This window comes from Topomyia yanbarensis, chromosome 3, assembly GCF_030247195.1.
Source record: "Topomyia yanbarensis strain Yona2022 chromosome 3, ASM3024719v1, whole genome shotgun sequence".
NCBI classification, from domain to species: domain Eukaryota; kingdom Metazoa; phylum Arthropoda; class Insecta; order Diptera; family Culicidae; genus Topomyia; species Topomyia yanbarensis.
The window spans coordinates 130,174,149-130,196,638 of NC_080672.1; the positions used below are offsets into that span (position 1 = coordinate 130,174,149).

The following is a 22,490-nucleotide window of genomic DNA, read 5'->3' on the forward strand; positions in this document are numbered from 1 at the left end:
CGTGTTACGTCTGTTTGTCTGTGGTAAAACTATCGATATTCAGGACGATTTTTCCTAGTTCGTGAATGAAAATACTTTTATTTGAATGCTCATTTTCATTTTCCCAACCAGTAGACTCAATTTGTGCAATTCATGTAGAAAAATTAGTTGAGCGGTTAACTATATGGTGCGATATGCGGATAAAAATTGTTAGTTTACATGATGTAACTGCTGTCTTGTTTAAGCGATATCTATTTACATTAGCCCCGACATCAATACTATCAATTATGACCACGATAATTTGTTTATCTCAATGGCAAGGTGATCGTAATATGTTATGTTAGTTATGCGGGATAGGTTTATTTTGGACTATTTTTTCAACTAAATTGATCTCACTAGACTGTATGATCTTGAAGCGTTTCTTATATGAGTGTGGTAATTAAAAATGTTCGGTTTACGCTGGAGTATGGAAGATATTACTTCACATAAACTGGATGTAACTCAACATCAGACAGTTCAGTGGTGTAACTACCAGCAAGACAAAATTATATCAGCCACAGTAATTGTCCGTACAGTAAGTTTTTTATAATAAAGTGCCTTACTATCTGTTTACCAGTAAATCGCGTTAAATAAACCGAATCGTTTTAACTATTTTTTCATACTATTTTTTCATCGCAACGTTAACAATGTTATTTGACATTCCTATGGTATTGACTTTATTCGAGTTCGAGTGTTTTGGACAGTTAACCTTAAAAATAATCGTGAGTTCTCACTCAAAAATTCTACTTGATTTAAACACACTTGTGGTGAACTTGAAAAAAACGAAGAACTAATTCGAAACTGCCAATATTTATGTCCCATTAACCTAAAGAATTTTGGTTGACTATTCCATTCATACTCGAGAAATTTGTTAAAACGAAATCTTCGGAGATTGCACTAGGACATGCTAATAAATTGAAACTTACTTTGTAAATTGAATAAATGCGGAATAAAAAAGAATGCAAAGCTAGTTATCGTACACTCGTCCTGGTTAAAAGTATGTTCTAAATTGAAAATGTGGCGAGTAACACGATCAAAAACACATAACAAAAACATTTCAAAACTATATCTTGCGTTGTTACTTGTTATAATTTTCTGCTATTTTAACTACTAACGAGACCAGATTTATATCACAGTTTGTTACTAAAATTGAATTCTGTTAGAGCCTTGTTATTACATTCCGATCGCGTTTGCACTCAAATCATACGCAATTATCTTCAAACGAAATCGTAACATGGAAAAGTTCTCCTGAATAAATTTTTCATCTCGCGAAAATATCAAAAAACGCCTTCAATATGCTCGAACATATGATGTGGGGCCTTAATAATTTTAAGAAAATGTAATATGTATTTTGGAATCATCTGGTAGAATCATAACATGGATAAATCCTATCGCTGAATTGGAATTGCAAAATTTAAGATCGATTGCTAACCAAGTGAGATGAAATGCAATGGTTTGGGGTGCTTTTGGAGTTGGTAACTTGTCTTCATTGATACTACGATGGATCTTTTCTGTTATTTGAACATCTTGATATCGAATTTAAAGCTTTTCCTAGCCAGCGGAAAAATTAGGATGTGGACAAGGTTTTAATTTTGTTCATGATAACGAGCCGAAGTCGATCGTGATTAAAAACCAATTAAACATTTGAGGGAGTGGGATTATTTAATGCTTAAAATTCGGCAATTTCAAACAAGTACATAGTAATTAAAAGAACAAATAAAGATAAAGTATTTGAAAAATTCATCCGTTTTACTAGCATCTGCCTTTACCTGTACGGACGACTTTTATACCTAGTGTATAGCATTTATTGCCTTCACATCACAGCCACCTTTATATCATCCCTTTCAGCAGCAATAAAGATTGATGCGGCCTGTAGTGACTTTAGGTTGTTCTTTAATAATTATTTATTTAGCAGCAATATCCCGTCGGTCTGGTTCTATAGCGTTCTATGATAAGAGTATTGTGGTTTTTCCAAAAGAACAGCATTAAAATTTGAATTGCCTTAATCTGATTCCTTCGAAGTATATAGTAAGATATAGCCATTTGGGGGGAGATTGTAAAGGAGCAATGCTTATGTATCGACGTTTATCAGGTCGGAATTTTTCATGAGCTTTGCAGATTTATGATCCTTATCGTTGTATTGATTACAGGATTAACGTTCGATAACGACTTGTGGGACGGGATGATGGATGCGATGGTTGTATTCAAGCTTTGTCTGCGGCGCCTGTTGGCCTGTGCTACTGTGTTATTGGTTCAGAAGACATCGCTTTCTAGCCATTATGTCGACGCTGTTGCCGTTATCACATATCGTAAAAGGTAGTGTTCACCGCACCATAATTTGTGAAAGGCACATCGGATTCTTATGATTTTTTCTTCATTCTGTTGGTAATTTTCTGTAGGTGTTTGGATTCTAAAGAGGTTGAGGAGGTAAACAGCTTGCACACTTAAAAATTCGCAACCGAAAATTATCATACATTACAAGATTTATTTTGTCTGAAACGAAGCATTTTTGCGCATTATAAATAGTTGGTATTTTCGTTCTATTTACGAATTTATTTTACAGATTCTGTCAGCTAGTTCGGCTTAGCTGCATTTTTCGGCATAGGTCCGTAGTTTCTGACTGGCATGCATATTTCTTATTTCAAAGAAAGTTTCTGAATTATGCTTTCGTTCAAACAAAGGAAATAAATACTTTCATTGAACATGAAGAATTTATAATAGTGATAACCAAATCCAACTCGCCGCATATCGCACTGCGAACCTCCTCCGTAAAAAAATAAATGAAAAAGAAACAACTTTTGATTGCAAGTTGTTAAGCACTATTCGAAAATATTATTTTTCATGGATTCGAAAATATTATCTTTCATGGATATCATCATTAATATAATCAAATATTTGGAATATGAAAATTTTACTTGAAACAGTTGAAAACTCAATATCGGCCACAACTTCTGCAAAACGAAATCAAACACAACATAAACGCAAAAATGGTTCCGCCAACTATCCCTGGGCTCCCCTATTTTGTTTAAAAAATGTTGATAATTATTTTATTAATGCTTTCAACCAGGAGCGGATCCAGAAAAAAAATTCGGAGGGGGTCCAAAATTTCGATTTTGAAATGTTTATTGTACAATGCGTAATATGTAATACCCTCATTCAATTAAAAACAGTTTTGGTGGTCGAATCTGGTTTGAAATGATTTTGAATTTAATACGAATTTAAAATAAAAATTATTTTAAATTTCGGGGGGAGGTCCGGACCCCCAGGACCCTCCTCCTGCATCCGCCACTGCTTTTAACAACATCTGACATTTAATTTTCTTTGAAATAAATCAAAACTGAATAGTTTCCCAGCATGCACAGACACCTCTATACGATCTATCTAATTCTCCTTGAAGCTTTCGTGATATTGGACGAATGACGAATAATCGTAATCTAATGCAGGGTAGACCGCCACTGCGTTTATAGATACGGAAGCACCTCATTGCTTTTTTTAGCACGGTTGTATTTTTATTAATATTTTTTGACCCGTATGTTGACAATAATGTGCGGAAAAATAACAAAGCTGATAAAACGCAATAGTGATAACGAAGCCGAGTTTAAATTATTTCCACTGATCTCTGTTATTCGTTTGGTGTGTATTGGACACGGTGTTTTGTAAGCCTTGTCGATTTGCCGATGCCGCCGAATTTGTAATCTCAACGTCATGTGGTTAAGTTAAGGGAGACCTGCCATCTATCCATCGATTTTTAATTTACACCCAAAACGTGAGCCATATATTGCTTCAAAATCCCCTATTTTTAGTAATTTCTCTGTTCCGTGATGCAAATCATACATATTTTGCAGTTTTTCTAATGTGAAAAAATCTTAAAAATCGAACGGAATCTTTTTGACCTTTGTCCGAAAACGAGAACTTGGGGTTTTAGGACCTTTCGTCATTTATATTAAATTTTATGATTTTCTTGGGCATATATCTCTATTATTCTTATTTCAATTTTCATAAAATGTACCTTGTTGAACGTGTAAAACTCTTAGGAATACAACAAAAATAGATCCGTTATTGGTAAAATTCAGAAACATATTTTTTTTTGACATTTTAGTTTTGTTCCTAAGGATTTTCCACGTTCAACAAGGTATAATTTATGAAAATATATTGAAGAATAATAGAGATACATGCCCGAGAAAATGATAAAATTTATTATGAATGACAAAAGGCCCTAACCCCAACTTCTCGTTTTCGGATATAGGTCAAAAAGGTTTCGTTCGATTTCTGAGATTTTTTCACATTAGAAAAACTGCAAAATATGTATGATTTGCATCACAGAGCAGAAAAAATATTAAAAATAGGGGATTTTGGGGCCAAAATGATCCAGTTCCCCACTTTACCTTTTTTTCTAAAAGCAAGAATATCTCCGTTCAAATACTAAGGTTATTTCCTTTAAAACGTGGTATAAATTGTAATTTTCTAATTGCTACTTCAAAAGTAAAAGCATTTAATATATGTTTCCTCCATATTTTCCCATAGTACTAATTTCGAAGCGAAGTGGGCGGGAGTCTAGAATTGTCCAAATTATGTGAAATTTGGCATCTGAGCTTACTTTGACATTTGTCACAATATAAAAGCCTTTGACACTAAAAAAAAAAATTTGCCATGCCATAATCTGTGATGACATCATCACAGTTTCGCGATGGCGGAGTGTTTAACGCACCCAACTGGAGACTGGGAGATCGCAGGTTTTCTTCTGCGCAACTGTACCAGTACTCATAAAAATAGTTCTAATTAACACCCTTTTCTCTTGATAAAATCTAACTGTTGCGGTAGAGTATTATTTTCGATCACTCCTTCTGATGTCATGTTTGTCATCAGTGAACGATCGAGACAAGCACTGATCACAATTTTACTCATGAATACGAGAACAGATGAACCAGAGACAAGACAGCTTACTTTGTCCCGGTTACCAGCAGTACTGATTATAATTTAAGTTGGGCTACTTAAATAATAGTTGCAGCCTAGCCACCGCTTTAGCCTATCTGTCTCCCATCTTTCTTGAGCTATGTAAAACAAAGTGTGAACAAGTAACTGTAGTGATCTTATTTTATTAACATAGGAGACCGGGGCTAGTTGGCGATGTTTTCAGTTTTCATTTTTTACCGCTTTGATTTTGGTAGATCTTGCAAAATAGAACACGTTGCATGAAATGGTAGACTGTTGGCAACAACTTCGAATTTTATTAAAATATTTGATACGTTGTCTTCATTTCTAGAGACAAAAATATGTGACGCGGAAAAGCCACCTACTTACCCCAGCCTCGGGGTAAGTTGGCGGACTGCCAGAAAATAAGCAATTCAATGGAAATACAAATACATAAGTGGTCCATATGAAATGTGCCGATTATTTTTTCAATAAAATTGTATAGCATTCGACACTTTTCATTATATTTCAGTCTCAATACCCCGTCATTTTAACTTCGATGAGTACTCCATATTCAAAAGCAAATTTTCGAAGTTCTTCAGGCGATTGGCTGAAATAATTGTCCCCTGCATTGACGAGAGACACAAGAAAAAGTTTCTTTTACTTTGGAGTGAATTCCACAAATAAAACTATATGATGACTAGTGCAGAACGAACTATAAATAGTACCGCCTACTTGCCCCAACCGCATATTTTATAAAAAAAATTTTAAAAAATTACTTTGGGTATGAATAGGTATAATATCTATACGGACGCTGAAAGCTCTTTTAACGCACTATCGAAAAATATAATCGTTCGGGAAATAGATTGAAAACTATCTTAAAGAACACAAAATGTTTAAAATTAAGAAAATTTACAAAGTATGCTCAAAAACACAATATCGCCCACAGCTTCTACAAAACATAATGTTTCACAACAAAAACATGTTGGATAATGCCTTTCACATTACTTGAGGTACACAACGAGAGACAGCGCTTTATGTCTAATAGAAGTGGAGAAAAGGGGGTTCCGCCAACTTACCCCATCCGTCAACTAGCCCCGGGCTCCCCTATTAAACGCCGTTTGGGATTTTCACTTATGATGAACGTCGCATAACCATCAAATGACGTATTAAACTTGTCCCTGGAAAATTCAATGCAGAGCGAAGTATGGGACGAATCACCAATTATTCTCTCTTGTATATCGAAATTTTTTCCTAGCCTAAGATAGGTGTAAATTAAAAAATATCACTTCAATGTGTAATTTTCTAGTTATAAGAATTTTAAAATGTAGAATGTCGAAATTGACACTTTCAACCTAACACCTACCTTATGAATCTATAGCTTCTATAGCTTCTTAGAAAGGAAACAACTTTCTAATTTTATTCATAGCGTGACGAAATTGCTTTGGTTGAAAATTATACATGTCGTATTTACATTTCTGTTTTTAAGTTATTTCTTTATCGATTGTTCTACATCACGCCATTTGAGAGGTATCCACATAATGTATTTTTTGGGCAAAAAGTCTTGCTTTCAAAGATTGCTGTACAGAAAACGACTAAATTCTGTGGTAATGAGTTGCAAGAATGTAGGAAGAAATGACATACTGAATGGAGCAACTTTAAACCTGTACGCATTTGCTTAGAACCCCTTGCAAAACCTATTTACTTGAATTTAATCATAAACACAAGCGACCGAATAAACCACAATCAAATTAGCATGTAATCTGGATTAGTCATTCTGGAGGTAGATGCTTCCTTGCTGGTTGGCTGGTGGCAGAACTGACTGTCATCGGAGATAATGGGTTTATCATCAGTTGGTTGATTGGAGCAACCTGCAAGGGGTTCAGTTATACCAAATAATTATATCAGCCATAAATCAATTCGTTATATAACAATTTGAATGGGGCCTTTCGAGCTACATTTAGGAATCTGAATAGATAGTGAAGGTATTGTGCGGAATTCGCATATGTGTGGATTATCTGGAATTTAGTTTCACAACCTAATAGGAACCCAAACTAGACTTGTATGCATTTATATATATGGGTCCTATAATGAAAAACAGTAACCCGAGAGAAACGCTGTTGAAGATTTACTTTTCATTGAGTCTTTTTTATGATAAAAACTGGTTTTCTAACCAAAGTGGTAGGTTTCAATTGTGCATTGTAATATTAAGGTGATCCATTATATTAGCCACTGGAGAATTCATTTTCCACAAAAATGCATATGAGGCTGTTATGCTTTAATAGGCACTAACGCCAAAGTATCATACTAGAACCATATAGTACTAAACGCATCTGTTATTACGTATACAACAAATGTAATAAATAGTTCATGCTTGATTCCCCTCTGCTCCGGTAATCACGCCTTGGGCAAATAAATAATTTGGCTACAGAATGATGAGTAAATATTTATTTTTACATTCGCTGGCCTGCATCTGTCGCCATTAGTCAAAATGATTTGTATACCTTTGCCTTCGTTGAAGGTGGCATTCGAAGTTGGAAGTGCTCTTTTTTCTCCGGGTCTGCGAACTGTTTTGCTGTTGTTTCTCATACGTGCATCCACTAAAAGCATGTTTTAAGTTTGACGAGGTCTAATTGGTCGGTGTTAAGTCGGATCGGACAAAGGCGCAAAACATCGAAAAATGAGTTAATGATAGCACTGGATATATAATTTCTTGAGCTACATTCCACTTTTACCAGTTCTGAAATATGAAGTAATAAACAAATATTATGACAAAAATTATTTTCCAATTATAATGTAAAGGATGCTGCGATTCGAACTTTAAACACGTTTTTTTCGAAATCGTATTATATTGTCACTTAGTCCGGTCTGACCTAACACCGACCAATTGGTATGGGTATAGCAAAACATGAATACAACGCGGTATTTGATGCATGTTTTGTTCTGAGCAGGTCATTTTTGTGTGGTTTTAATTGCCTAGGACAGTGAAAAATATTCATCGATTTATCTAGCATAGTCGTCCAGTTATCCGTTTTTTCCATCATCCGTTCCCGGAGTGACATATCAAAAGCTGAAATGTGTTTATTTACAGCGAGTAAATATATATATTTGTTGATACCTTTGGGATTCCTAAACTTCCATCGTTCCACGAAATTGGCCATACTCGTTCAATCTACGCGATTTTTCATTATTATCACCTTCTAATACCTAAGTGTCCACCTTTTGATTACCATTCTAATCTAAGTGTCTGCCTTCTCATTAGCCAGAATGGAGCAATGCGAAAGAACTCAAATTAAGGTAATCTAGTATGGGTTTTTTCCTTAAAGCACTCAGAAAGTTCCATGTTTCCCCAGGAAATACAATGCTTTCCATCGAACAGAGAGCCTCTCTGGAACTGTAACGATTTGGGTACGGTCATTGACAGGTAAATATAAAACCATCAGTTTTGTAGGGAAAAATGTTGGCAGCACAGCCGCTTTTATGATTTTCCTAACCACTACTGTCATAATAATTAACATAGGTGCCATGCATATACACTTAGAAAAAATTGAAATTACATTTGACGTAAACAACATTGCGACGTATTTTGCTGTCTAATAACGGAATTTTACATGTTTTGCCATGCGAAATAAAATATTGTGTCTCTTTTGATGTAGAACACGGTTGAATGGAGATGTAGAATTGTGAATTGGGTGCATTTTTACATGTTCGTGAATGTAAATTCCAGTTGATTGTGATGCTTCTTTTATGTGCATCTTGCGAGATGTAAATATTTTTAAGTGTGTACCCTTCATCATCTGACGAACATTACGGTGATATGCGCACTACAATGCTTAGCGCGAGCATCTTTAGTGTCGGATAAATTTATGTGTTTAAAGAACAATCATTACGTTTATATACAGTATTATCATTTCATCGCGAAATATCTAACGTTTGAATGTGGATTTACATGCAAAGCTGCTGTCGCCGAGATAGGATGCTTGGTTCCTTGTATTTCGATCAAAGGTTGAATCGAATACACAAAGCAGGCCTTACCCACCGGATAAAACATTGTTTTTCTCGTTAATCCGTCGACGAACCGGTGTCAATAACCGCGTTTTTCTGCGTTCACCAAGTTTTTCATTTGCGTTTTAGCGTCGCGTAATTCGCAAAAAAATCGGGCGATCCGACGTTCAAAAATTCCTTATAGAACCTTTTCGCGTACAATTCAGAGTAATCCCTGCCCACCACGGAGTGCTAGGTACTCGTTTCGTCTGACCTTTAATCGCAGTGTCGAGAATCAAACCAGCCAAAACCTTGTACCGGAAGAATTCTTTGTTTTGATTCAATTGTTTCATATATAGTGGACGTGTAGCTCTTTCAACCAATGTGCACGTTAATTCTAGCGAGGTCGAGTACAATGATAAATCTAATGCGCTTGGCCATGCTGGTGGGGTAGGAATTCGTGTCATTTCTACCGTATTCAAGATGGTCATATTAAAATTGTCGTAAATATCACACAGTAAGATAGATCGATTGTTATCGTGGACAACTCCATTCTATACCGTCTTCTAGAAGCAGTTGAGATGCGATGTATATGATATAGAAACAATGCTAATAAATGCCAATGCCTTTGATTCGGACTGGACAAACGACAACTTCAGTACCTGGTACCGAGCAAAGGTTAATCTGACTGAAAGAACAGCACATTTTGATCCCCAAAAACGCTCCTCCATAGTGTTTGCTCGGCCCAGGCAAATCGTGTTAAAATTTTGGAAGTTCGACGTCGGAAGTTACCCAGGTTTTACACTATGCAAGTGTATAGTGTAAAGTCTGGGGAAAAAATGCGGATATTGAATTGATGTCTTTTGTGGGATTCCCTGCTAGTTTCTAAGATATCCAATACCAGAAACCACTTATTTCGGTTTTGTAATAGCACCGTTCAGCGACACCTTCAAACCTTTAAGAGTAAGGAAATGATTTTCCTCTCTCGAAAATTTATAGGCACATGAGATGTTTTCACAATGGGATGGTTAGACATTTGCTTTTTAGGGAACAAGGAAGCGTAGAAATTAGTCATGGCTGGCGGCACAGGCTTCTTTAACATTTTTTTCTAGGAGCTTTCCTTAAAAGAGCATTCATCATAATTTTCATCACGCATTCTCGCGCATTGAAGACTTAGGTAGTTTTGACGCTTGGAAGTCTTTAATTTGTGTTTTTCGGATTTTTTAAATTGATATTTTTCTTTTAACATTAGTTAAAAACATTGAATTCTTTCAGATACTGAAAAAGATGAACGAGAATTTCCAAAAAATAATCTTTTTGAGCTGGTAGAGCAATGTTTCTTCCATCAATAGATATCAAGTTATTGTTCGTAGAGGAAAGGCTCAAGGACACCCTCAAGTATCTTGTGGATTCCTACGTTTATGTTTATTACCTTCACCAACAGGCCCCTTGGCCCCAAAGGCGGTTGCTTAAACTAATTATATTTTAAAATTAACATTTTTGCTTTTATTGCATTCCGCGTCCTGTTGAAGTCAAAGGCCGTCGCCACACTGTTAAAAATTCGTTGGAGTCCGGTAACAGCGCTCTGGCAACTATAGTTGGTTTTCCTTAACGGAACTCACAGAAGAGAGTTATTTCGTAGAGCGCGAACGCGGGCTTGAAGATCCAGACGTCCGAGGATTGTAGGGCAATTCACTCTAGCAGAGAGTGAGTCCGAGACGAACATGGCTCGAGAGCTGTCCTTCCGTATGTTGAGTGTATCGATGTGTATTAGCTGGCAACGGTTTTCATAGCTCGGCAGCTGAAATCTGTTTCGCCATCGGAGATGCCGAAGGGCGAAGCGTATGAACCTGCGTTGGGCAGCCTCGATTCTGTCAATCCCGTTCTGGTAGTACGGATTCCAAACAGCAGAACAATATTCTAACGTTGAGCGGACCAACGTGCAGTAAAGCGATTTAAGACAATATACGTCCCTGAAGTTTTTCGCTATTCGGAAGATGAACCCAAGCTGTCGTGATGCCTTATCCACGATGTATGAAGTATGTGATTTGAATGTTAGTGCCGAATCCACGATGACTCCGAGATCTTTGATGCGAGAGTGTCTTGGAATGCTCGAGCCGAAGAAATGGTAGTTAAACTGAGTCGGATGGCGTTTCCGCGTGAACGTAACGATTGAGCATTTGCTCGGGTTTAAAACCATTATGTTTAGTTCACACCACGTACTAAAGCTGTCCAGTTTACTCTGAAGAAGCTCGGCATTGGTTTTATCCCGCATTTGTTGAAAAATTTTCATGTCGTCGACGAAAGAAAGGCGGGGTCCTTGTAATGTGATATTGACGTCATTAAGGTAGAGGAGGAATATTACTGGACCGAGGTGGCTTCCTAAAAAAATGCGATTGCTGTTATACAATACAATAATGTACACAAACACTTTATAGAACAGGATATAGCGATATTTGTCGAAGCCAATCATTCGAAAAACAATACACATTTATCCTTTCTGCAAACAAACATATACAGAAAAAAATATTTTGTAGTTATAAGTTTATTTTCATGCACATATTTGGAGCATGGATATAAATGTAAAATTAAGTTCCACCACAAATACACGCAACTTGTTGTGCTTTTTTCAACGAACTTTATTATAATTTTTTACGTGGATTGAAAATTACAGTTTCTTTAAATGGAAAACCAACGCACTTCAATGTAGTTTTACTCGAATACTTCTGTAAAATGAATGACATGCAATATTACACGAATGAAAGTGTAAAATTGTATGCTGTTTGATGCTCCTATTGATTTTAACGTAATTTTTAATCAAATTTTTGAATCAATCTTTGTATGTTTACATTCGTGTTGATTTACATGTCGTTTAAATTTCATTATTTTTTGGTGTGTATCTTCCCTTGTTATTCGCTTTTAAAGACGAGACGAGAGTGATTCGGATTCATAAAAGCTTAATGTTAATGAAATAATTTCCAACATTGAAAAAATGGATTATGTTACGTTTGAAAAAATATCAAATATTATCAAAAATTATTGGCGGGTACACAGCAAAAAAATCTTGCAACTTTATATTTTGCAAAATGTACATAAAAGGAACGTCCCAATTCACATTATTTCACATTTAATTACATGTAAAAAATGTGAGTTGTTCGGCTTTGCCGAGGTCATTTTGTCTGAGTTTTACATCAAAAGAGTCATAATATTTAATTTTACATATCATAGCATAAAATCCTATGATTGGACCGAAAAATACGTCGCTACGTTGTTTACGTCAAATGTAATTTTCATATTTTCTAAGAGAGTATAGTTGGTAAACCCATCTCCTTGTACGTACACAAAAAAAATAATGAAATTTAAACGACATGTAAATCAATACGAATGTAAACATACAAAGATTGAATCAAAATTTTGATTGAAAATTACGTTAAAATCAATGCACTCAATTGGATCATCAAAAAGCATACAATTTTACACTTTCATTCGTGTAATATTACATGTCATTCATTTTACAGCAATAAGCGTGTAAAAAATACATTGAAGTGCATTGGTTTTCCGTTTGAAGAAACTGTAATTTTCAATCCACGTGTAGAATTATAATAAAATTCGTTGAAGAAAGCACGACAAATCGTGTGGATTTTTGGTGGAACTTAATTTTACGTTTATATTCATGCTCCAAATATGTGCATGAAAATAAACCTAAAATTACAAAATATTTTTTTCTGTGTATTTCACCTGTATTCTGCTCCCAACCCAAGGGTTAGAGTTTTTCTAACCACAAAGAAGAGGTGAACGACCCCAAGGCTAAAACCTCTATAAAAAAATCAAAAAACAATGTGAATTTGTAACCAAAACTATATTTACAGCGTTTAACGTGATTAAAATTAGTGTGTTTGCAACAAAAGAGCGAAGAGTATATTGGAAAGCTATTATGTCACTGTTAGGTGAACATTACTGCAAATAAACATTTATTTAGACTATTTGACGTACAAGACGACCAAAAATCCATCGAAATAATTTTGGTCACATTTTTACATAACATACTCTTATGTGCGACGGCAGATCACGCCCCGGGACACAAAAAGGCGAACAGACGGGCCCTGTTCAGAAGAACAAAGTTTGGAAGAGCAGATCCGGTGAAAAGCTCGAAATGAGGTTGATAAAAAATAAAAAAGAAATGTTTTCTTATACTCCTCGATTTTTACTGAGCACAAACAATGACTTGCACACCAGAATTTTCACTGACTGAAGCAAAGGGTTATTGAAGGAACCAACCCCATACTTCGCAAATAAGGCCCCTGTCGGACACTATATCATCAATCTTTACTTCCCGGGCGGGTACGTAGACAAGATACTTCTTCGTACACGGCTGAGTGTTGTTTAGTTAGATCACGCATATATCGTTGATATATAGTTTATCTTTCCGCCGGCCCTGTAAGCATATGCATTTCCAAATGTCAGGATTTTGAAAGATGGAATTGCTCATTTAAATTATATTTTCACGGCACAGAAATTCTCATTTACAACAAATTCCAATTTTCCATATCGCAAACTGAAAATTGCAATATAATCTTTTGTAGTAACCGGTAACAAACCATGCAGTTTCACCTCGATTGTGTTATCGTCAACATAAACAGAGTTGAGATTGGGTTCTACGCTTTTGTTTACTTTATTCGTGGTTTGACCGAGCTGCATCTTCCAGCAGGTTACGGCAATTGTCATATATCCATATCACATTTCGTCGCTGTTGTGCTATCTTATGACAAGCGCCCTTTAGCACTTTTCGAGAAAAATGATTTTGAAAGTCAGGATATAGCGATGTCATAAGTGTGTATTTATAATAAAATATGTATGACGTGTCACAAATGTGCACAGAAGATTTCATATAAAAATGAATTATAACTGATTCGTAAAATTATGTGTTATAGATCACTATATCCAATATTATACTTTTCCATGCGATAGCAGCAATATCAGGTTGCAAAATGATAGTATTGGAACACAAAGTTTTCCCAATTTTCCTCCTTTATTCAGGAAAAACAATAAACAAAAGTTGGATTCATTGACAATTTAGAGACAATTTCTATCAAACAATGTTATTGTTGACAGGTGACTAGACGAAACAAATATTCTTCTTGCGTAATCCATCACTACATTTCGGTATACTTTCCAAAACAAGTGGAAATCTCAAAAGGAAATTTGTTCAATAATCTTGAATATATAAGCCATTCCCAGAAAAAAACTATGGTAGGAAAAGTTTTGCTCCCGAGACAAGAACCTAGCTAATGCTTATGGTTGATCTACATAGGAATTACCTATGTCATCAGAGACATCTCTGTCTTTTTTTTTCTTTGTCATAAGATAGCACAACTCGATGACTCGAGAAATTGGCGCTTGTCATAATCGTGTTTCGCTATATCTCAGTAACCCAGCAGAATTTAAAAATTCTGAAAACGCGACTTTATGGAGATTTTAAAATTAAGTAACATGGCATACCTAACTCAGTTCACCCCAAAATGGCGTTTGTCATAAGATAGCACAACAGCGACGATTTGAGCAACTATAGGCCGATAATTCATCTTCCGTTGGGCCGATACAGTGTTTGTGAAAATAACGAAATCCATCGCAGTAACCTTCACACACGACTGGGTCAGATTTACCCTAACCTTTCCACATGATTTGTCTCATTCGGCTCGTAAGATGCACATAAAACGAGCGTCACAATTCACTTGAATTTACGTTCAAAAACATGTAAATGTATGCCTCATTCATAATACCCCTGTTTGTTCAGCCCAGGTTCATATCAAAAGTGACAATACTTTATTTTACATGTCAAAACTTATAAATTATATTATCTGTTAGAAAAAAGGTCATCTTATTGTCTACTTCAAATGCATAAAACTGTTTCGAATACTATGAATCGGTTGCTAAGACTGTCGAAACAGTAGGTCAGCATCCGCAACGAAATGTAATACAGACACTTTGCTTTGCATACTGTCAATCAAAGGATAATCCAGCACGTGGTATAGCTACTATTCTATTAAAAAACACTCTAGTGCGAGTTAAACAAAAATAAACGTCAAAGGTTAATTTTTCTTAACTGATGCGAATCAAATATGTATGTGCACAGTTCGGCGCACAATCCGGTGTAATATACTCGCATTACTGAGAAATCTAGATGCTGATTTTACACAGTGGAAATAATCCTATTTTTACCTTGTTCCAATATCACTCCACCCATTTTAAGCTATTGGTTGGAGCAGCGTCTGCATCTTCGTTCAATGAATTTTAGCTCAAAAACGGTGTGTTAACAATTGGGACACTCGATTGGCGTTTTCGTAGTGCTCGAACACTAGCACTAGTAAAGAGATTGATAGCAATTTGGACAGATTTAATCGATTGGGACCAGTCATATATTATGTTACAATTTTTGGAGAGTGGGACTGTGTATGACAAAATGTGACATTTTGTGATATATGGAAGAGAGGGAGTAAGCTAAAAACTGACGACACATGTGTTTACTAAACAATTTTTTTTCTAAATAATTCGTTACGCGTTAGAGGGAGGGTCGTGGATGCTGATAAAAAATTATGACAACTTGTAGCATGGGGGAGGGGAAGTCAGTTTTGAACAGCTCTTGCGCTACGTTATTTATGAATGGCTCCTTGTATGCCAAGTATTTCAAGAATTAATTAGACATTCCCTCAATAGGACCAAAATAGATTCATTACCCTAAAATAACCATAAACTTATGGTCTGTATGCTCAATGTGTTTGGGTTTTCTCATCTGCTTTGCTACACACTGTCGGAGAGTGAGAGTTAAACCAAGAGTGGGCATATTAGATCGTATCAAGTGCTATAATTAATATTCATTTGTAGTTTCAATCACTCAATCCATCGGCTGTTTTGCACTACATCCCAACTAGAACTTGTGTCTTTATTACCGCTGTTTTTTTTATCATTTTCCTACATTACATTCATGTGAACACAGAAGGAGGAGAGAATTCGAGCTCACGAAAATATTTTTACAAGTGCGGCATTTGAAACCACGGCGTCAAGCGACGCATGATTTAATTTGATCGTACAATCTGCGCGTAATAATATTACAATATAAAAATATGTAGGGAACAATGCATGGTAGTCTGGTTATGGTAGGGTCATCTCAAATATGAATGTAAATGTTTTGTATGGATACCAACTCTTGCTATTTTCACACTTCATAAGGCAGTGGCAACTATATTGCCAGCTTGTCGTTTCGTTCATAACGCAGGAATATGATGTGAGAAGTGCTCTAATCTTATGAAATCTGCTTGTTATGAGTCTGGCAACCCTTCTTATTACTTTTATTGGAGGTACAGTGAAAAGTGTCAGATTGGCGAAGAGTTTTTTGAAAAAAAAAAAAAATAAATAAAAAATTAACCGCAATTTTCTTTTGGACAATAAAATTAGCTCGATTTTGAAAAAAATATTCTAGGCCCAATAAGTTGGTGATGCAAATTTGTAAAAACAACTATTTTCAACTAGAAAGTTTGGTTTATGAGTAGTAAAACTTGCAAGCCAAAAAATAAAATGAATAAATGAACGTCTGTAATCTGTGGTTTCATTTTTCAACTTATCCTCAGAATCCAGGAGTTGTTTATTTTCAATCAGGTAATAGCCAGTAACCCACCTTATTTTTTTTCTGAATTTCTGATCCAGCTCGATTTGTCTTTATATTTGCACCAATCTCGTTGGAAATACATCAAACACTACGAAGACTGACGTTTTCTAACGGGCGGTTGCAAGTATATTTTCATAACAGTAAACAGAAATAAATGTAAATATGTTCTAAAATAAGTGAAATAACCGTGTTTCTATTAATATAACATTCATTAATAGCTCCAAACTCTAAGCCTTATAAAGAGTTACGAGAATGTGTTAAGGATAATATAACATAGCATAAATGCATTGCTCATTCAACGTTAATTCTTGCAGTAGAACTTTTGCACTCAATGGAACTCTACTTGACAATTGCGCCTTTGGCAGAAACGAAAAGCATGTATAGCTTTGGTTCAAGAGCCGCATTTCTATGTTGGAAAGCTACTTAACCCCGGCATCGTAGCTTTCAACAAAGATAGCATGACAAATCCACGTGAAATGCCTCGTGCATGCATATTTGCGAATAATGCTATTGTCTTATTTCCGATCTCACAACTCGCGATATTTGTGTTGTCACAATCAATATGACTGTTGATAATGTAAACAAGAAATACGTCTCTTGTTCGGCATATTTGTCGCATAATGAACCATGATCTCAAAAGGGTTGTATCATACTCTGACAGAAATGGGTCTCCCCTCATAATCGGTGATGATACAAATGCATACCACATAGCTTGGGGCAGCTCAGATATCACTTTTTGAGGTACCGAATGAAGTAGTCCAAATCTGCACTTATTCTGAAATCTGAAATTAGTAATCGCAACAAGTCGAAGAACTTAGCACTTCAAATGCTATCTACCTTCCATGGGTGCCCGGTAATTCCAGTAATACTGGAAATGAAGGGGCGGATGAATTTGCTAGAACTGGTCCAGAACCAGTTCTACCACTGTCGATAAGTCGGATAAAGCACAAGATTCGGTCTTGGGCTGTTTTCGAAACAAACAAAAACTTTTCTGCCGGATGTTATTCCAAAAATGTCAAAGAATATGCTGCATTTTTCCAAGCACAATTACAGTATTCTACTCAGGGCACTGACTGCGGATTGCAAACTCAATTATCATATGGCTACTATTCAGCGTGCTGGGTATTACTCGTGTGATTTTTCGGAACTTGATTACGGACCTTCACATCATTTGATATGTGTATCCAGATTTTTGGTTCTCCATACATAGATGAACCTATGTACAGAGAGCTGAATCTCAAGGATTCGCTATTGTTCCTAATTCAGTGTGGTAACAAGCTATAGTTTAAGCCGTATTTGAATGACAATATCTCTTCGGGGGTGTTGTCGCTCTGTTATCTTCATATACTCTTTGAGGTGTTGATATATCCGCTCAACAAAAAGTGTCTTTTATTCCCTTGAGAGTGAAGAATACTTTCGTATTGTCAATGTTCTCTGTGTCGCTAATTTCCTGCTTCCTGAAAATAATAAAAAGACAAATCACGACAAGGCACAAATCTGCGATTAACATTGGGAACGTGCTATTGGAGCCAGTCGCTACTGATTCCTGATTCCAGAACAGTTTTTGTGTAACTAACTGTTTGTGTGTAGCACTTTTCCACAGACGGAGCAAATTATTCGATAAGGTAATACAACCCTTAGTTGTATGGGTGACTGCACAGAGAAAGGCAATAAACTTTATCCATAATATCTTGGGGACCTTGTCTATAGTCATCAAGTGGGAATCACTCAGATTAATAGGGAAGCAACACCCTGATGCGGCATACAATGGTCGCAGTAAAATATGTACCCAACAGGAAAAAACAAATAGCTCACGAGTCAGATTAGTAGTGAGATTCATAACGCATTCCTCAATGCGCTTCCTTGTGGATTCCATGGTTTATATGGTTTTTCAAAACAACGAGTTCATCGGCTTTATTGACCTAGTTGTTTTCCATATCGCGCGATAATGTTGACACCACATAAGCAGCTTTTTAAGTAATATTGGTATTGTTTACATTCGTCACCGTTTCTTTTAGCTAGTGATCAATACACAAAATGAGTTCAACTTTTTAATGTTCGCAGCTACGCGAAGATTGACATCTTAACTCATTCAAATAGCTGATCCTGTTGGGAAAGCGCTTGGTGTGTAAAGGTTATGTTGACAATCTGAGCATAGTGGAATCATAAACAAAGTAATGAAGTACTCTTGATGGTTTTGCACCTTACCACAGGCCGCGTGATATAGTTTATTGCAACATTCGCATTTCCATAGGAAACGATTGTCACCAATTGAACACGGCGCGACATTAGGTTGATTTCACCTATCCGATAGCGCGCGCGTCGTAAAACAAATCAAATAAATACTTAAAACGAAGTGCTGTCCGACTACGTCCACTACCGTTAACGGTCCTCTATCAACTCATTGAGATTGTCGGAGATGCCGTACGGCGCGCAAAAAAATAGAAAATTAATAATTTGCACACAGTGAATTTCTTTTATGCTAGTCCCCGGTTAATGCCATCGAATGGGCGGTGCTCACAACGTAGTACTATTCTCACTCGTAGGTTGAATAACGCGGACCAATCATGGTGCACACTGTTTTCACAAAATTCATTATATTCATAATTTATTGTAGCCGTACATTTTGTGGAAAAACAATCTAAAATTGCTGGACATACTTCTGATCGGAGAGCGCAAAAATTCAAATTATTCCGTTCAGCACAACGAAAGTTATTCGCAATAAAACTGCGAAACTACTCCAACAGAAAATTTTGAAACTTTAGAAGTATTCTACTTCAAAAGCACAAATATTTTACTAGCATCGGTGATCGCTTATTGGTCGTATAAGAACTTCTCTAATTTTTGCTCATTTAGCAGTGTTTTTTGGCAATTCATTATCCTGGAAATGAGCTAATCTAGCCTGTCATCAATTCTCAAATTTACTATACACAATCAAAAGTATATTCAAATCCGTTCCGTATACATTCCAAAATTGCAATCTAGATTAAATCTGCGGTTTGCCACTACTAAGTATTTAGGTAACTTTTAAAATTTCGAAATTCCTTAAGTAGGTATTACATTAACATTTCCTACCCTATCCTAAGTATCGGTGAAGATGGTCGTGGCCGGCAATGATGATTCTCATGCTATTGGTCGATTGCACTCAAAAAAAATAAAGTTCATTCCCGATCATTTATCTCACAAGCAAGATGAGGCTGTAGGCAACAAGATACTCGCTAGTATGCAATCTACGAATAGCATCGTGCTTCGCAACGCAACCAGACTTTTAGAATTTCGAAAATAAAAAAAACAATAATCAGCAAAACGCTCACACTTCGTGTTCACGTATTGTTATATCAAAACTCTGTAACTATCCTTGATATGAGTGATGGTAAAACCAACAGGTTGCCGTGCGATTAATTAATAAATGGCAATTTCAATTTACATAGTAGACATAAAGAGATCTAATGTGCAATTTACAACATGATTTTCAAACCAGGTATTGGATTCAGTGTTACCACAATTAAATCTGTACCGGGAGTTGGAAAATCTTTTCTATCTGTACTCATCTATAGAATAATCTGTACCGGATTCTGTACCCAAACAATAACAAGGTTGTTTCAAAAAAGTCATTTTTCTTATACATAATTTTCATTCGGGGAAATTAACCCAGACATTCTGACTCGGTTAAGCTGGAATTCCGCAAGAAACAAGTTCGAATTCCGGATGAGTTTGACTGGGTAATGTCAATATCAGCTCCAGCTCAAATTCTCGCTGCCACTTTGTTTGCAACCAAAGGTGGTCAACAGAGTGGCGGCGAGGAGCTGAGATGGGGCTGATAGTATCAATAGGATGCTCAGGGGCGGCGAAACACTTTACGCCCGAGTGGGTAGAAAACATAGGGTGAAGGGTCCATTAGTAAGGATTGTTCCCCTTTTCGCAATGCACACGCTTACATTACATTCACATTAAATCACGTTCGTTTATGCAAATGGAATTGTGGTACATCGATGTTTTCAAATGTGTGTAGTGCGAGATACATGCGTTGCGCATCTAAATTTTTTGAAATGGTACAAAACTTCGAGTGGGTAATTACCTACTCGGTTATTTTCGAGTGGGTAGTACTACCCATACTACCCACGCTTTCCGCCGGCCTTGAGGATGCTTGCAGGAATTCAAATGGAGCAGGTCAGAGTAAACGTATGCACTTCGAGAAGATTCGCTCGGCTTTCATTTAGACATCCTCCCTTTGATTTGCTGGAAGCAGGTCTCTCGCATATCGCATTCTAATGTCAGCTTCAGTTCAAGCTCAATCAGTACCAGCTCCACTTCAGATTCTTGCCATCACTGCTGCCTAACTCAATGTTTACCTGCTGTTTACTGGGCTGCCTTGCAGGGTTAAATTATTTTACCTTGCTGTCATTTAAGAAAATCTGTATCAATCTGTACTTTTCTACAAAAATCTGTACCTTTCTAGATAAATCTGTACTTGTGGCATCACTGATTGGATTATTGGTATTAATTTTGAGTTGTCTGGCATCTTAATACAATAAGCGAGTTCCACAGTTAGTAATTATTTTTACTACTGCAGTATCCAAGCTATGAAATATCTACATAATAGTCAAATAGTTTCATGTCAGGGAAAGGCATTTTCTTTAGATGGATCTGCTTCGGATCCAGAGGTTTACGAGGAATTATCAATAGTTATGGTTCAGTTTTATTCTCAAAACCAATTAAATCATGTAACCTAGAGAAAAAATCACGATTTATCACGTCCGAAGTATACTCAATTACTCACGTTTTCTCGCAACTCGGATGGTGGCATATCTCCGAGAATATCAATCCCATTGTACCGGCACTGATTGTAAACAATGTATCCATAGCTCGTTCGTCTTGTGTTAAACCGTTTTCACTTGGCGATCATCGGAGATATTGCCATATTTCACACATATTCTTCAGCTCTCTCTCAGCCAGCCGCAATCACCTGCCGCACGGCAGACCTCTTCGAACGACCGACGTCGAACACTGAGCGAATCACTCATCACATTACAAAAATAGCACCATTCACAAAAAATAATTATCAAAACAGTAACAATAACAACGCACCACCATCAAAGTTGTGAGTCTGCGATTCACAATTTTGTCGGTACCGATGGATGGATTATTTTTATTTGCTGGATCACCCGGAGCCAATGATGGGTAATATGGCAATTATTATGGCAGGGAAATCCATTCCCGTATTCCTTTTCGAGTAAGTTGCAGCCTGTAGCGATTAACACGCGCCGGTAACTGCAAAATCGCACACAACCATGGTGGCCGGTCACTGAGCTACTGGCAAACTGGATGTACGGGCGGAAACACACGCGCAGGTGATTGATTATCAGCCACAGCTAGGAATATGTGAATGTGGGGATTTGTTCGAACAGCTTTAGATATCTGAAACTTTGTTTATTATGTGTTAAATGCAGATCAGATTGTTTCAAATTTTCAGCTGTTCAAATCAGAATGGAGCACGTTTCAGTTTGAACTTTGTACAGCCATGCATTGTAAGAATTGAACACCACTGTGAGTGAATATAATAGAAGTACATTTAATAACGAATATAACATAATAATGATTAACAATCACTTTTTTCCTGTACTCAAATACAAACTACAAACTTAGTACCACTCCTGGGTACATGTGGGATCTTTCACTTAATCTGAATTCTCTTTCCATGCATTTCTAAATAACGTTTCAGATATATTTAACGGTATCCAACGTATCACTCAATTAAATATTATCTAGAACATTTGTACGATCCATGCCGGCAGAACAACACGGAGATCAAAATGATTGACAGCTACGCTTCGCTAGCACTTCGCGATCGCCACCTTCACCCTAAGCTGCTTCGCTTCACCACAAAAATCGATCGGTCCAATGATTTGCGCGC

The 22,490-nt window shown here is 36.5% G+C and overlaps 1 protein-coding gene across 4 annotated transcripts in view; it reads right to left on the reverse strand.

Annotated features, from left to right (window-relative positions):
- LOC131692299 (adenylate cyclase type 2) overlaps nt 1-22,172 on the reverse strand; it is a 213,286-nt gene extending 191,114 nt beyond the window's left edge. For 2 of the 4 annotated variants that reach the window (XM_058979270.1, XM_058979269.1), the window contains exon 1: nt 21,357-22,161. The gene's annotated coding sequence lies outside the window, so the exon portion shown is untranslated. Of the gene's footprint in view, nt 1-21,356 lie in introns of all 4 variants that reach the window. The other 2 variants (XM_058979271.1, XM_058979272.1) reach the window with 2 other exon arrangements.
- Nucleotides 22,173-22,490: the final 318 nt, after the last annotated feature.